The sequence below is a fragment of the Coregonus lavaretus genome (genome assembly GCF_964263955.1).
Source record: "Coregonus lavaretus genome assembly, chromosome: 29".
Lineage (NCBI taxonomy): Eukaryota > Metazoa > Chordata > Actinopteri > Salmoniformes > Salmonidae > Coregonus > Coregonus lavaretus.
Window position 1 is genome coordinate 9,404,529 of NC_140016.1, and position 12,615 is coordinate 9,417,143.

Here is a 12,615-nt window from a genome sequence, read left to right on the forward strand (position 1 = left end):
AATCCTGATGTAATGGTGTTTCATCTAACCTAATTGAAAGCGTGAGACTGACAATTGTCCTCATGAATGCAGAACAGGATCGAACCGACACAGCTGCAACAAGAACATTGGTGCAGTTCATTTATCCTATTGATGTGGATTATTGTTATAAGTGTGGGGTTACCCTTGGCCTCTATCATTGATTATTATGGATCATATATATAGGCCTTGTCCCGGGTTTATGGTTTGCATAACATTGTAACTTATGTTTGAGACCAAAATCCGTGGCCACAGCTGTGTGAGTAGTGTGAATAGCGCGTCTGTATCTCTCACAGAACTAGAATGAGATTCACTTTATATGATCTCTCTCCCTCTCTCTGCTCTGATAGACATGACCCTGCAACTCTCATCTCTCCAGCATTGCACTTCATCATTTATTTCTTTATTGAATAATCTCTGCGCGAAGGGTTCTGTTAAATTGAAATAGATTTGCCAAAGTTATAGAATAACTGCTGTCTGTTCAGAAATAAATGAAATAATTCAGAATAGCCTACTACACCATAATTTAGCCATAGAGGATCAATAGCTTCTTTTTTTTTTAAATGCCTAGTTGTGGATTGTGTGTAGCACAATAACAAGCCATAGCCTACAGTCGGGAACTCACGGGAAATCTGTCACTGAACAGCATGCAGACAAAACAGGCCTTTCACAATATTTCAAATACAATCGCGGAAAAATACAGGTTGGAAATGGCTCCTGCAGCATTACATGTGTTGAGGCAGACACTATACTGTGACAAATGGCTCCTGCTGAAAAGAGAAGACTCTACTCTGTCTGCTGTAGGCTAACAAAATATGTGATCAACTTCCAAATACAAAGTAAAACAATAGCCAGATATAGGCTTTTGCCACGAATGCATCGGCCATCATCGGCGAGTGAGCTGCGCATCATTGGGTGAGTCAGTGAAACTGGCAAGGATGTTTAGGACTATAATTTCCTCCTCATATTGTAGCCTACAATATGTCTCCACACACCTAGGCCTATGCTATTGATGGATTCAAGGTCGTTTTTATTGATCTTTGATTCTCAGTTTGTCTGTGTCAAAGTAGCAAGTAATTTCGATCATTTGTGTGGTATTAAAAAATATTCTGCCAAAGTCAACAGTCATGTAAAATTATGTAGAATTGCATGAAATACGTTTATAAAAGGCCACATTTTTCCCGGACCCTAGGCTACTAAAATGTTCCCCATGTGTGCAACTTCTGTAAGTGCCTCTAGTCTACTGCTCTATGCCACTATGCAAATGCAATGATATGCATGCAATGTTTAATTATTAAGGTGTTTATTCCCCTCATGCGTTCCGGTACCTCAGAGCTCGTGCTCACTTTTTGTTTCCAGCACCTCCCAATTTACAAATTAAGCACTGGCCCTGTCACACATGAAACACATGCAGACTGGGGGCCATTTTGTAGCCTGTCATCTGGTTGAATGTGGGCCCAGACTTGTACTCCCAACCCTAGCTGTGTAACAGAAGTGAATTCACATGTAATGCTGTTGAGGCAGACACTATACTGTGACAATAGGCTACTGTAAATAGAGGCATATAAATCAACTTTTTGTTTGCCAATGTGTGCCCTACAGACCATTATGTTTTCAAAGTGGCCCCCAAAATGACGTTGACACCTCTGATGTCAAGCCTATTAACTTAAAATGCATGCATCATCAATGACCATTCAATGCAAATTTGTAGTACCAATTGTTTGTTTGTGTGACACACCAACACCTACCAGGGACTGGTCATCATCCATATGCAAATAAGGTATAGTAACTGAAACAGCTTATTTACCACGTGTTAACTAAACAAAGCCTAAACAAAAACTATATCATGTTTAAACCCCCACCAGACAAGACATGATTACATTGAATCCAGAGGACAGAACTCCACGCCCTACTTTCACCGATCATTAGATTAGTTGCCTAAAGGAAGGCTGGCAACACTCATAATCAATGGTGATAGCAGCAGGCTGCCCAGCCCTACTCTTGAAAAATAAAAACACAATGACTGATAGTGTTTTTGCCTGGAGCTACTGATAAAGACAGATTGTGTCATTCGAAATGTACATGTTCAGACACCACCCAAATTAATGCCTGTTCTATTGTATTGTGCATGTGTCTGTGTGTGTGTGATCTAGTTCAAAGAACCTTGCAGAGAAGCAGCAGTTCTTCCAGGACCTTTAGACTTGTTGTTTTGTATTTTTGTGAAATATATGTCAGGCCTATGTCTGCTTCTATCTTCTCTATTATATAGGCTCAGGGCATAATATTTCCTATTTAAGCAGTATACTCTCCTTCATCAAACTCCTACATTAGTCTGGCTTGTGTCTTGATGTCATCGCGATGATGATGTCAGTGTGATGGAGACTGAATGCTACTCAGAGCCAAATATAGGCTCTGGGCCATCTTGGCCTACTGCTTCGCTTTTAGAGATGATCTTCCTATTCATTTCCTAGTTTGATCGTCACTATTACATTTACATTTGAGATTTTAGTCATTTAGCAGACGTACTCGTATCCAGAGCGACTTACAGTTAGAGTGCATACATTTTCATACAGACTATGACACGTCGAGTGACGCATGAGGTTTTGTGAAATAGCTTTGTGCCATCTGGTGGTGAATGAATCACAAACTGAGCCTTTTGTTGGATTCTCAAGATTCTATTTTAATCTTCTATATTGAAGACACAAAATGTCCTTGGCTAGCTGATATTGATCACTTGGTGTCTAAATAGACAGGTAGACCCAGATAATTCAATAATTTCGATAATTTTCTCTCTTTTATTTAATCGGATTGTTGTGCCAAGATATCAAATGAAAAAAGTTGATAAGACACAAATAAACCTGCTGATGGATGTGGTTTGGCGTCTGCCGATGTAGGCTTCATGAATAATCATCACTTTTCCAGCATATAGACCACACAGGTTTGTTCTGGGCTACTACAGCCATCTTGAGTTTTGTTCTGATTACGTTATATTTGGAATGCCCATGATGAGTCATGTTACAGCTCCTCCGCCTATTTTTGTTAAAGGAAAATAAAACTGGTTTTCTCTCCCACACAGTTATCAACTAGCTCTTCTACAAATGTGTAGTTGTTATATTGTTTCAAAGATGGGTGAGATTGCTTGATTGGTAGGCTACACAATCAAAGATGTGTGACACAATGTTCGACATCACTCAAATCCAACTTCAGCAATGCAGTATAAGGGTAGTAGACCCGGTAGAATGAACCAGTGAATACCAGTTTCATCCGGTTTGCAACGACTATTCACATCTAGCTCCGTATTCATCCGAGCACCAAATGCTTTGACGTCAGCTGTTGTTATTTGAAAAGCATGACTGACTCCCTCTTCCAACAGCAGCCTGTGTGACCCACGAAATTAGTAGACTTTATAATAAATAATGGCAACATTTACAGTACTGTATTATGGTTGGCAAGTTTGAAACTGTTTATATAGATAGGTTGGTTCATGGATGTGAAAGCAATGCGCATATTTTGATAGGCTCCCACAGTTACTTTCTTCCGAACCCCTTTTTTCATGACTATAAATCAAAATGAGTAGGTTTGTAAGCTTATGTTTCACGGTGAAGTAAAAAAGTGTAAGTAAAAGTACGTAGTAATTTCATAAAGGCTCGACAAAGTAGGGCCTATTTCGTGGAATCACTAGGTCGGAGGTATTCGCATTGAGACGTTAGCCGCATCACAACTAGACTATAAATTCAGTCAGCAAATCCCCCTTCTGAACACTGCATTGATACAATTTCTTTGTGATGTGTCGGCGGTCGGGTCGTTCTGATTTTATTTAAATTTTCTGACTCGCTTATTGGGCTACTTTTGTTAGAGACGTGCAGAATGATAGCCTAAACTTAAGTATACCATGTTTCGTGTGAGTAGTGTGGCAATTGTTGAAATTGAGTAGATACTGTAGCTTGTTAAGTAACGTTAACTTTTAGCTTGTCATTCGACGCCTAGACTTGTTGTTATAGATATATATATATATATATAACTTTCTAGCGACAGGTTGTGTTTAATTGAATACTAAATTAGGTACAATTCGTTGGCAATTAGAGCAACAGAGTACGTTATAGTTACTCTTTAGAATTCTGAGATGAAAGCCACCACAGCGAGATTAACGTTAGGTGGCAGGGTCTTATTTGTAACGGCGGCAGTTACGTAATTTACCTCAGAAGTATGCTTGTTTCAACTGAATTGGCGTCTCTGTCTCAATTCCAAGCTAAGTAACATGGCGAAAATGTCAAATTCGTCTACTAGCTAGCCAAAATGACTTGTTTGCCAAACAAAAGGCGCGTCTTGTGGCGCACTTGTTGGCCCGATTCGAAATGGCGGCGCGTGACGCGATGAGGGAGAAATGGCTGTCTTGGTGATGCAGTGCTGAAAAAAGCTGGTGCGGTTATCTGAAGTCCAAGCGACTATTTTCGAAGATCAGGAAAGAATCAGGTTGTATAAGAAGCGTCATCGAAAGAACCAAGTTACAAGACAATAACTGTATGAAAGATGCGCGAAGGTTCCATTTATCGAGGCAGTATAGTTACTTCAATGCGTTTTTTTCTTCTGAAATGAAGAATACATTACAAGAAAATAACTACATGAAGTCTTGCGAATAGGCAGCTAAATATGCAAGTTACCAGACAAGAATCTTATGAAGAATTGTGACGTCATGAGACTAGCCAGCTAAATATTTGAAAAGAAGTTGGGCGGTGGTCTCCGAGGCAGTTTACCTAACTTCAATGGGTTAAACTGAAACTAACAAGTGGTGTTGATAGTTTACATATCAGGAAATAATACATTTTATAGGGAACAAGATTCAGCAATAGAAGTTGCGTGAATATCAGATGTGTTTCAGCTGCTTTAAGAAGTTATTTTAAGTCTAAAATGACTAACAACTGGTGCTGCTGATATTTGATTACATATCAGGACAATTGAAGAAAGGAGGTTGGGTGATGGTCCCATTTATCAGACGTGTTTTAGCAACTTCAATACGTTTTTGTTGGTTGTACTTGAACTGAAGAACAAGTGCTGATAGTTGTTTACTTGTCAAGAAAAAAATCTGTAGCTAACACGTGAAAGGAAAAAACCTGCTGAACTTGAACCATATGAAAAGTTGTGAAGCCTTATTCATTTGAGTAGCAAACTAAGTATTGGAAGGGAATTTGGCCAGAAGGTGCCTGTATCAGTCATTTGAGCTACTTCAAGAAGTACAAATGTTTAAAACCTAAAATGAAGAACAAGATGTGCTGCTGAGATAACGTATCCAAGTTAAGTGGTTGCTTTAAGAGCAGGAGCTGTAGTTTAAGTAATCTCAGGCTCAAACGTGACCTTGCTTTGTCACGCCTCAGATTTTATACTTTTTCTAAACACAATTGGCTCTAGCGAAGAACATATTTTTCCCTGGAGGAGAATGGACTGAGTTTGATTTGTGGGAGGGAAGGACTTAGCTAGTTAGCAGTTTGATCAAGCGAGGAAGGACCAATTCAGGATCAGAGGGAGGAACCAGGCCGAGGGGAAACTGGGAGGACCAGCGGGGAGCCAGGCAGGACCCAGGGGGATCGAGGGAGGAGCAGATGGGACCCAGTCGCGGGAAGCAGCCGGGGATCATCAGAGGGAGTGAGCCAGATTGCAGGGTAGCGTGCATCGCAGAGTGAGCGGAGCAGTCCCGGTCGAATGTTGTCCTAAGCCAGCCAGTGGGTCCCAGCAGCAATGAGGCAGACGAGTTAAAGGGCATACGAGTGAAAGGGTCAACTAGCTTCGCACGTCACAGGAAAAGCGTTTGGTTTGTATGATGGGTAGTGGTAACGTTTAACTAGCCCAACGGTCTTTTTAAAGTCACTTTAAATCTGTCAGAACACAATTTCTCGCAAAGTTTTTTTTCTTCCTCTTTCAGGCAATGGTGTGGTAAAGCGTTTATTTTCCTGGTCACGACCCCCTTCCTGTGTTCTGAGTGTGGTGTCTGCTGTGATGAGTCCCCCTTGGCCTTCTTGGTAGAGTGCGCTGGTGAGAGGAGGACCGTCTTAAAGGATTTCACCCTCCTGCAGCGCAGATGTAGTGCCCCCCCGAGGGCGGAGGAGTTTCTCCTGTCATTGAGTTCAATAGGTCTACCCCCCTGAGAAGTGGTCTACATGGGAGTGTGTTGAGTGGAAGGTCTTCTCCTGAACATCCATATGGCAACGCCCCTTTGGTGCTGAGCTGCTACATCTGCTGGTTAAAGTGAGCAGTGAGTTTAAATGCATGATATGATCACGTGCGGAGTAACTATTCCGCTAGCTAAATATTGATTTCAAATTTACTTTTGCCTTCGTATTGGTAAGGGATTATCCCTGAATTTGTATTTAGTCTAGTGTTATTGGTCAAACTGTAGTGCCTTTGTGGGTGGGGGGGAACGTTTTCCGAGTTCTTCTTTTCACAGGCTCGCTCCTTAAAGCATAGCTGACCATCCAAGGGAGTCCCTCTTTAGTCCTACCCACCACATTAATCAAAACGAGTTGGACACATCACCTAAACGATAGTTCTAAGGATGGATCAAGTGAAACCTCTGGCATTAAAGTGATGTAGGAAGGTATTTTGTGCTAGTTTTCTGTAGTGAGTTGATCACATTTGAATATGTTCTACCATACGCATGTTAAGTGTTTCTTCCAATGTATTTTAACTGGGCAAACGCATCATTTGGGTTCTGGGAGAGGGAGGGTTGTGTGGGTGTTAATCCAAATATTTTCCTAGAATTCTTTCACACAGCTTCGTGTAAAGCAGCATTTAAAGAACCAAATGGCTAGCATTGAGGTTTGGGGAGCAAGGAATCAACCAGGTGGTCCACATCTTTCGGGTGTCCGTTTTGCCTTGTGTAGAGATTCCTCGGTGTCTACAAGTGTGTTGCAAGAGGCGGGTGAAGTTTTGTGATGTCAACTCATGTGCTCCCAGGGAGTGTGGTAACGGTCACCTTTAGATTGATACATTCTATGTCCTGGAGTTTAAAGTTGCATTTGGGGTTTATGTCGTCAGGGGACTGCTTAATTGTGACTTTTCCAGATTATTATATGACCCACCCCTCAATGAAAGAAAGCAACTAGAGGTCCACATCTACCCCCGTGTGTCTTAAGGAGAAAAGGTGACGCATAGAGGCCAGTGGTATTTAAAGTTTTTTTGTGTGGAAAGTTGACTTGGTATTTTTTCAAAATGTGGATATTTGAATTGTATATTAGCAACTGTTAATACAATTTTGATACTGTACTTGTGATGTGTTGGTTGGCTACTGTTTGGGTTTGTCTGTGTGGGTGGGGATGGTGGAAGGCTTGTTTTCCCTTCTGCATTTTTCAGTGTGCGGTGTCGTGTCCTACTTGGTTTTCAATACTCAAGACCAACAGGAACGCCCCTAACTCATTGTATGTAAAGGTTTACTATCGCTTCAAAACACCTCGCAAGGTCTCAAGTAAGGTCACTTACAAATGTGTTCACATTTCCCTTTTCAGCATTTCATTAATATAAAATTATTTGGCAACTTGTCAATTGCACTCCTTTGCAAATTAGGTAATGTTTTGTATTGATGCAACAGAGCTATCTGTAAAGGATTCATAATTGGTAATAAATGCATAGCTTATTGTGATTTTAAGACATTTTTGGTATGCATTTGTTTTTTGGGGGGAATCTTGTTTGGGGGCTTTTCTTGTGCTTTTTCAGGTATGACTTAGCTTGGCGCTTTTAGAGCACGGAAGTGACCTGGGCTTGATGGCAGCTCTTACATGGTGAAAAGTGACGGTTTCAGATAAGTTCAATCCAGCTCATATCCATGTCTGAATATGGGAAAAGTCTAGATATGCCACCTGGTTGTCTGAATGGGCACTATTGCCGCCTCAGTTGATTGGTCTTGAATAGAGAAGCATCTACCTAGCAATGCAACGGCTCGGCACTACTTGTGGTATGTAGAAGTTGCACTGCTGTGCTTTCCCTATGGGTGCAAATCTCTTCTGTTCCAACAGGAAGATTTGGTGGAAACCCTTAAATCAAAATTGTATTTTGGGTATGGGGAACATGTCAGTTCTGATTTAGTGAGGGTGGGTATAGGGGTGTTGGTTGTTTTGCTTTTGATCTTGCAGAATTGCAAAAGCCCTAACGAAGAATGCCATCTACACGCAACATGGCCACAGGAATCGCCCTGTCCTTTACAGGATTCACCCTGTCCTTTGACCTCGTCTCTACACAGGCAGGACAGTTTGAGCACGTTCGTTACATTAAAGACCATTTCTAGCTTTGTCTTTTAGATCTCCTCAGCTACCAGCACTTGTGCAACTGTGCAAGGAGACAGGCAGTCTTGTATCGTAGTAGCCTTTTGCTTTTCAACTGTATAGCATTTGGATTAATAATTTTGCAGCAGTCGCGCAACTGTGTGACCGCTTTCCCAAATTAAGGTAGCTGAGGAACACTGCGCAACTGTGCAGCTGTAATTTGGACTGAGTGCAGCGCAAATGTGTTGCTTTTGGATTGGTTTTTGTTGGGCTTGGGAGGGGAATTGTGCACTTTTTCTCTACAGAAATCGGAGTGAGTCTGGCGCAAGCACGAATGACTTCTTCTAACCTGGAACATGTAGGAAGGTGTTTACATTTTTCACTATATTCATTTAATAAGACCCCTGTCATGTTTTAGTTTGATTCAATGGACATCTTGAACTGGCTTACTGTTAACTTCCATTAATAACCATCGTCAAGCCATGCTTTTACCGGCATATGCCTTGGCCCCAGAGCCTTACTGCTTTGCATCTTTAACAAATTAAGTTGAGTAAAACGTCATGTAGGTATTGTGAGTACTGTGGTGGGAGAATGTGTTTGTGTAGAAACCTCTTCGTTTCAGATCATTCTCTCGTCTCACTGTCCACTACGATTGCGCCTCCTGCATCTGAATGTATCAGCCGCCGGGAACTGTCAGCAAATGAGTGTGGCCACTGAATGAAGTACCTACCATCTCCCTCTAGTCGCTTGAGCTTAAAGTCAACCTCCGCCCGACGTTCTTCACCGTCTCCTCTCCCTCTGCTGTGTTTGTGCCCCTTTCCTTACCCCCTTTTGGTTTCTCAGGTGACAATTTCTCAATCCGAAGTAAAATGGTCTTGAATTGGCATCTGATCTCTCCCCTAACGGCGTGATGAAACACTGAGAACCCAGTCACTTTCAGATGAAGAGCCACAAGCTTGTCTTGCTGCTAATTGAGCATCTCTTCAGTTTCTTGTTTACTAAGTTAAGTCATTTTGGGTCCCATTTGACTTTGAACACACCATGGCTATGTGTAACTCAACCTTTTGACTGCATGCACATCAGCTCTGCATAACATTAAGATTTTCAGAATATGCAACCTAAATGTTCCATGTAGCTATTGCGTAAAATGGGCACATTCCAGTAGTTTTGAGTGGACGCAGGGAGGGTGGGGGCAACACTTTTTTCTTTCTTCCTTTCAGATATCTCTTGAGTCAACTTGTGTTTCTACGGAGCCCTGGGACAGCTCGCAGCTTCAGGGTCACAGGAAGTGCGTCTGTCTTGGTTTGATCCAGTTCTTGGAAGTAGAGAGCGTCAGTGTGGAGAAACCGGTTGGGCGCGGTTTGTACTGTTTCTGTCAGTCACAGTAAATGACAATCTCAAAAGGAGTTCAATTTCAGAGAATATCGGGTTCTGCGTTGGGTGGGGTGGAGGTAATTGTCCCTCTTTTCTTATTACAGCTTCAAATCTAAGAGCTTGATCCTTGCAAGTTTGACTAACCTCTGAATCTGGACCACGTCATTGATAAGAGATCTACATAATGTCTTGAGTTTCATGTATCGTGTCTGAAACATAGTAATGTTGTGGAATTGTTCTTATGACATTTAGCGCACCAATGAAGTGTCTTTCTGGGGGGGAGGGCACTTATATTTTCCTCTAGTTTCAGGCTCGCGACGAAGCTAAAGTCCTCAGGTTCGTGTAGAGCAGCAGGTACTAAGGGTTTTTCTTTTCCTGGGGGAACAAACCTTCTGGTTTTTGTTCCTCCAGGTTTTGCTTTTTGTCCTTCAACAAAAAAGCAAAAGACTCCGGTGGTGGCACTCCTGATATTCCTCAGGACGGGGTTCAATTCCCTGCGCTGTCTTTGCTTTTCTCAACCTGCTGCTTAGGGAATCTCGTTAAAACTGGCGAACCTAGGTACTTTTAATACGTTTAGTCAGATTGCTATTTTAAATAATTCAAGTATTGCGCCTTAAAATATTGAATAAAATTGCTGCCGTTATAGATGGGTTAGCTGACATCACAAACGATGCGCACGCATCAATGGGGCAGAAGTCCGTGAGTAGTTGTGATTCTGTATGGCCAGATGTTTACCAACAATGACAAACTGCCATGTGGGAGTCATAAGTGACTCGTTTCATCTTGTTCTTGATACCACGTCTGCTAAATGGCATATTGTTTTGACTGATTTCATATCAATGCTAATTTGGCAAATTTGTGAGCTAACCCACTAACTATGTATTTGAGACTAGTGCTCATTGTGCAATGCAATGCAATTGTTTTCAATTAACATTGACAATCTAAGCCAACCTAGTCTGTTTTGCCCTGTAGTTACACACGCGTCGGTTTTGTTGCTAAACAACCAACCAGTCAATTGAGGCTGTTTACAGGGTTAATATGGTCATGAAAATCCTGTAAATGTTTTAAATGGGTGTTTTGGAAAAGGAGTAAGTCCATACATTTTTGGGGAGGTTTTGGAAATTATTTTCATAATAAATAACTGTTCATGTAATTTAGGCAGTTAAATGTTGATTTTAATTTGTTAAAATACTTTGTATCGGCCAGGATCAGAATTACACTTTAGCGCGTCTGTTTTCGCTCATCACCTGCATGTGTGCGAGAAAGGTGGGCCGTTTCTCAAGGAGAGAGAGTCTGACATTGCTGCAGCAGGTAGGCCTAGCCTATAAAATAGGATAGAGAACAGGCTAATTAGGTAGCCAATTCAAAACATTGTACCATCTAGCTAACTGTTAGCTAGTATTAATGTTTTTCTCTTGTCTTTAACTTCCATTGACACTTGAAAAAGACCATTCAAAGTTTATTTTTAAAAATGATTAATTTCAACAATTTTCTTTGCCATTGTATTAGTTGAGAGTCGGTTAAATCGGGGTGATTCGAATCATGTGACTCAAAATAAATTTAAATTTATTTAACCAGTTAAGCCAGTTGAGAAGAAGTTCTCATTTACAACTGCGACCTGGCCAAGATAAAGCAAAGCAGTGCGATTTTAAAAACAGAGTTACATGTGGGGTAAAACAAAGTCAAAAATACAACAGAAAATATATATACAGTATGCAAATGTAGCAAGTTATGGAGGTAAGGCAATAAATAGGCTATAGTGCAAAATAATTACAATTAGTATTAACACTGGAATGATAATGTGCAAGAGATTATGTGCAAATAGAGATACTGGGGTACAAATGAGCAAAATAAATAACAATATGGGGATGAGGTAGTTGGGTGGGCTCCAGTGATTCAGTTATTCCGGCAGAAAATCTGATGTTCTGGGTGAAAACCGCTAACTATGGCTAATAGCAAGTAGCTAGTTAGCTGGCTGGCTAGTTTCAATTGGAGATTGTAGATAAAGGTGAGTAAATAATAGAATCCGTTCCACATTGAGTGAGGCGGGTTGCAGGAAAGTATATTTAGTAGAAGGATGAAAAGTGTGATAGGGAAATATATACAAAAAATTAACAGGCTATTGACATGGACACACAAGAGAACACGACCGCACTGCTACGCTATCTTGGAAAACCAAATGTAATAATTTTAGGAAAAAATATGAATTTAGCCTTTTGGGTATGTGGCTTTAACTTGTTTTGTAGATGCTCCCAGTTTATTTGGCCATCTTATGTATGGAATGCTGCAACTCAATAGCCTGCAAAGTAAACACTTCTAAGAAGACTAAACTAGAAAAGGTTTCCTGAATTTGTGGGCTTGCTTCAGCTGAATACAAATAATTGTAGCCTGCCATAGCCAATTGATCTATGAAATATATTTTTTCAAAAGGCAACTTATTTGGTTGAAATGTTATACGTCAAGGGTGGTCAACTAGGGCTGTAGTGATGACATTTTGTCAGCCGGTTAATGTCATGCAAAAGACTGCCGGTCTGACGGTAATTGACCGTTAATTAACAAACATTTAGCATCTCCTCCACACATACAAGCCGCTGATGCGAGCCTTTGGAACATCTACATTAAAATAAGTAAATCAATTTAATATACACCATCACAATAAATCCATTTATTTTATGCAGGTCTAAAGAAACATCATGATATGAACAATATGAGTTGGCCTACTGTATGTTCTGGCTATGTGCCATGCCATAGGCTGTAGGTAGGCTTGTTCATTTAGCAGACAAGATATGTACTGTGCCATTTTATATTATGTTGAACAAAAATGTAACATGCAACAATTTAAAATATTTTACTGAGTTACACTTCATATGGAAATCAGTCAATTGAAATAAATTCCTTAGGCCTAATCTATGGATTTTCACATGACTGGGAATAAAGATACGCATCGGTTGGTCACAGATGCCTTAAAAGAAGG